Here is a 5644-nt window from a genome sequence, read left to right on the forward strand (position 1 = left end):
GTGAGCAATTCATAAGTTTAATCATATTAGTATATAATAAAGATAGCCACAAAACTTGCATACGAAACGATAAATAAAAGTGGTAATATGGATAAATAGATATCGCTAAACACATTAGCGACACCTAGCTATAAGGGGATGCTAAATAGTCTAGGATTTTATAGTTATCGTTAATTGTATTACGTTAACGACACCTTGCTATAAGGGGATGCCAAATAGTCTAGGATTTTATAGTTCCACCAACCAAAAGCGATAAACAGATAGGCATATAAGCATAGAACACCAAATCAAGCAATTATTTAGGTAAAGTATACAACTACGTTTGTGGTTTAAGATTCAAATATAAAGCATTTTGTTGAATAAGTATGAAATGTCACCCCCAAAATAAAAGATGGAAAATGGGGTATGAAGTACTCACCTTCAAGTGGTAAAGTTGAAAGATGATAATTTGGAGATTTGTCGGAACGACGAGTTTAACGCACAATGCCTAAAAAGAAAAGAAGTCTTGAATTTAGAAAGGTTGTCTTGAAGGTCTTTAAACAAAATAAATGTTGAGAAATGTAAATAATTAAAGTTCAAGATTTAAAATGTAACTATTTAAGAATTTATAATAATAACCCTTTAAAAATGTAAGTTTGCTCGAAACCGGGTTAAAGTATCTAACCTTAATATTTACTCAACCTATGTTAAGTAATAAGGTGGGTAAAATGCAAGAATGCAAATCCCTTTGGAATAAAGATACTAAAACGGGTTTTTTTTATCGAGTGTTCGGGTTGTCGGTTCGGGTCTTGATAATTGGTCAAACCCAAAGTTAACTTTCCAAAATATTGAATGTTATGAGATAACTCAATAAAATTTAATAAGACTTAACCAAGTATGTAGTTCCATTGTTTTAGAACTAACAACGCACGTTAAGCGAGTGTTCGGTTTTGTCTGCCCAAACTTTGTTATGAGATCAAGTTGGATCCAACATTTCCAAGTACTTAAGAAAATATTTAAAAATCAATTTGTAACTATTTTTAAAGAAATATACAAGTCTTGATGGCTAAAAAAAACACACTTGTGTGTCTTAAGCGAGCAAGAATCGGTTTGGTTCGGTTTCCATCTCACAACAAGTTCATAGATGGTTTCCACATGTCCAAACACTAAAGAACTTGTATAATAATGTACAAATAAAAAAAATACCAAAAGTTAACAATAAAGTCTTTAAACAAAAGTTCGGTTTTCGGTTCGGATCGTGTTTCGGGTTAAGACCGAGGTAAGATTCTACAAACCCATAACCATAGAATTTGTAAAAATGATTTTAGAAACTTAAATCTAACACTAAGTATGTTTAAACAAACAAAACTAGTAACAAAGTTCGGTTTACGGTTTAGAGCTATTTACGGTTAAACCGAAGCATAGACTTTTAAAAACCCATAACCATGGAACTTGTAAACATGACCAACAAACTAAAATAAGCAAGATTAATATGTATGAACAAGTTATACAGATGTATATATATCAAGGACACGAAGTCCTCCATGAAGCCTTGCTTTATGGGGTCCGAAACCTCACCGACCGGAATCGGAGAAGTAACTACCAAAGGTAAACAAGGGGTGTATATTATATATATGTTGCACAACCATAAACAAGTATTAATAAGGCTACATAAACTAATTAAGATAAAAGACCAAAATCCTTCAAGAACACTTAAGAAGATAACCTTGAATCTTTGATGTTTGAGAGAGTTTTTTTTTTTTTTTTGGAGTTGTAGCAAGGGAAAATGAAGAGAAAATGTGGTGTATATATAGGATAATGTTGGTGGTCAAATATGGGTGTGAGACACAAGAGTTTTCATGCAAAATGGATCAAGACAAAAAACACAAAACAACAAAAAAATAAATAAATAAATAATAAATAAATAAAAATAAAAATAAAAATAGGATGTTTTCAAGACCCAACAAGTGTGAAACAATATTGTAACATAAATCCATCATTTTGATTATAACATAAGCTTCGGTTTACAAATCGTGTCGGTTTACATAATAAACAAATACAAAAACGAATACAAACAAGACTCGAAATTGACGAATGTCACAGGATTGTTCATTCTTTTTAACGGGCAACACTACTTGAAGTGTTTGGAGTTGGTACCTTAGGATTGTTCACCGAGTTTGAAGCATTTGATTCACAACTAATGTCAAGTGTCATTATATCTTCAGTGAGCTCTTCTACACTAACTTTGTTAGAACCTACAAAGTACAAACAAACACGTACATTATAAAATCAATATAATACCATGTATAAAACTTATAAAAATTAAGCAAAGATGGACATTACAAAAATCTCCATGTAACCAATCTTTTTTGCATACTAGAGCCTCAACAGTAGCTTTATTAAGTGAACTTCGATGTTTGGTAATCACTCTTCCACTTGCACTAAATGTCGACTCCGATGCCACAGTAGATACCGGAATAGTAAAAAAGTCTCTTGCCATCCTCGCTAGTATGGGATATCTAAACTCATTGGCTTTCCAAAAAGCCGACACATCAAGTTCTAAGTTCCTATCAACTCTTGACTCTTCTAAGTACAATTGCAGTTCTGACTTTTGGTTAGTTGTAAAATCTTTACTTTGAAATTTATCAAAATCCTAAAACATATTAATAAAAAATTAGTTAGTTAATAAATAAAAGACAATATACATAAAACAAATAAATGAACAAACAGAAAAACTACCTTAAGTCTTGCACTCACTCCATATGTTGAAACACCACTTATGTCCTTACTCCTTAACACCTTGGCTAGCATCTGAAGCAGGTGTTGACTCATCCCTTGTATCCTCACCCACATTGGCAAAGGCATATTCATGAAAAGTAGAATGCAATAACTGATCAACATGCGTATATTCACTACTTTGATCTCCATAAACTTTTGAATAACTCCAATCGATAAAATGCAACTTGTATCTAGGATCCAAAACCACAGCTATGGCTAATGTAAGACTAAAATCAGACCAATATTTCTGAAACTTCCCATCATCAAGTTTGCCATATTTTTTATATACCCATCTTCTGAATTCATCCCATCATACAGAGTCAAATAAGCCAAAAAAAACATGTGGATAGTACAAGTTTGCAGTAGCATATTTGGTACCCGAAAAAACATTTGTCACATCATAAAATACTTCAAGAAAAGAACATATGTTTTCAATCCTATCCCACTCTGATGCAACTGGACATTCCTTACAATTAGAATCACTCAATTATAAATGGCTAAATGCGCGTCGATAATAAAGGGCACCATCAAGCATTAAAAATGTGGAATTCCACCTAGTAACAACATCTTGCCTTAACCCCTTTTGTTTTTTAATTGAACACAACTCAACACATTCCAAAAACTTTTCCCTCCTTTGTTGTGAACCTTTCACATACTTGATACTCTCTCTTATTTTGTAAACACAATCATCAACTTCCTTTAGCCCATCTTGCACAATCAAGTTCAAAATATGGGCACAACATCTCAAGTGAAAAAAAAGCACCCTTAGAAACAAGTAGTGATTTTGTATTCAACTGTTCTCTTAGAAGCCTAATGAAAGCATCATTAGAAGATGCATTATCCAACGTCACACTAAATATTTTTTTCTATACCCCACTCTCCTAGAATAGAAAACACCTTTTCACATAAGGCAACACCAGTATGAGGTGGTGGCATGAAAGAAAATGATAAAACTCTCTTTTGCAAAACCTAATGTTTATCAATATAATGAACTGTAATTGCTAAATACCCATCAGTAGTAATAGAAGTCCATAAATCTCCAGTTAAGCATAACCTCCCAGGTGATTCCATAAGAATGGCTTTCATCTTTTCCTTTTCTCTCTTAAACTTTTGCACTAAATCAGATTTTACAGTATTTCTAGAGGGAATATTCACATCGGGCTGCAAGTATCTAAACAAATCTTTAAAGGCCGTATACTCAACAAATGACAAAGGTAATTCATACATCACAATAGCATCTATAAGCTTCTCACGAAACGTATTGTTAGAAAAAGAAGACGACTTTAACTTCATGTTAGAATTTAAAAGCATTTGATATATCATAATATGATGGCATTTCTTGTAGTACCATAGCAGCTTCTTAAGTGTTTCGTATGATTACCCGTACCTTGCCCACTATGATATATCATAATATGATGGCATTTCTTGCACTCGGTTGGAACCTTTTTTCGTACCTTTTCTTTTGTATGTTTGATGAAGTAATCCCACACAGGAGATCTCTCTTTTCTTTCATGTTGTTTTCTCTTTGACCCTGATTTAGTATCGTCTATATCTTCTTCCTCCGCCAAGTGAACCTCATCATCCACATCCATATCCATTGAGGATTCATCTTCTAAATCAATTTTTATAGAATCACTATAATAACCCAAACTTTTGTATTAGATAACAAACGAATAACCATAATTTTAATATAAATATTATTTTAAACTGTAAATGGTATAATTAATAATAATAATAATAACATCAACGGATGAGTGTTTTGAATAAAATATGAAATTTAAGAATTTGAGTTTGAGCAAGTTTACAACTTGTAACATTCCAGCGAAAACTTGAGCAACAAACAACTAACTTATTTAGGAATTTGATCACGCTTATAACTCGTTTAATATATATATACACAAACGCGATAAGACTCCAAGATAACAAAACCTTAAATCTCTGTATCTCTCTGCCGTATACACCCTTACCGCCGACCTGCAACTCGTCGCCGGAAAACGGCGACCTTCGCCACCCTCCTCGCCGCTTTCTGTCACCGCTGTAGTTAACCACAGCTGCTGCTATCTCACCGTTGGTTCGGTTCTTTTCAACTATCGCCGACTATTGTTATCGCCAACCACCGCCGCCACCGCTGCTGCCGAAGACAACCATTGACCTCTCTGTTTTAGTGGAGACAGTTATCGTCACGTGACTACGAAGGTGAACCACCGCTGCTTCCTCGTTATCTGCTGTTCGAATTTTGAGGTAACACTTCCGATCCGATGCTTAAAAGTCCGATATTCGATTTCGGTGATCACCCGTTCTGGCGACTATGGCATAATCCAAAACTCAATTTACAAAGAAAACATACTATTAATGATGTTAATAAATCTTGTTTCGGCTGTTGGCTTGTTTTGGTTTTTATTTGTCAACTTTATCTTCATGGTTCCGTAGACTAAAAGATGGTGTTTAGACCTCAAGACGATAAGGTCACTAAATGTAGCTTTGGATTCCTAGGCACATAAACTCCATAATTGTTTAGTTTCTAACTTTGTTTATTTGTTTAATAAGAGTAATTAATTGAATCTATTTTTCAAGAATATATGTATGTGAGTAAATAATATTTAAGAAGTTGGGTCAGGGTCATATAACAACAATTGACTAATCAAGTGGTAGGTAATTCGGATATTGAATATTTCCAACTAAGTTGTGATGGCAATGATAATTCCATGATTTTGGAAACTGGTTAGTAAGTAAAATACAACAATATATATATAAAGTAATTAATTAAAAGTTCCCAAATGTTTCCGTCGCCAGAACCGTGGTTGTCAAGTAACATGACAACCAAACTGAAGACCCATAAACCTGATTTAAGGAATTTATAATATAGGTGCAAGCACGACTTGAGAAC

The 5644-nt window shown here is 33.5% G+C and overlaps 1 pseudogene; it reads right to left on the reverse strand.

Moving 5' to 3' along the window:
- Positions 1-2097: 2097 nt before the first annotated feature.
- Positions 2098-5265, reverse strand: LOC143625021 (zinc finger BED domain-containing protein RICESLEEPER 2-like; annotated as a pseudogene).
- Between the last annotated feature and the right edge of the window lie 379 nt (positions 5266-5644).

The sequence above is a fragment of the Bidens hawaiensis genome, unplaced genomic scaffold (assembly GCF_021521415.1).
Source record: "Bidens hawaiensis isolate Kalapana, Puna unplaced genomic scaffold, B.hawaiensis_p1.1 tig00004020_1, whole genome shotgun sequence".
Classification (NCBI taxonomy): Eukaryota; Viridiplantae; Streptophyta; class Magnoliopsida; order Asterales; family Asteraceae; genus Bidens; species Bidens hawaiensis.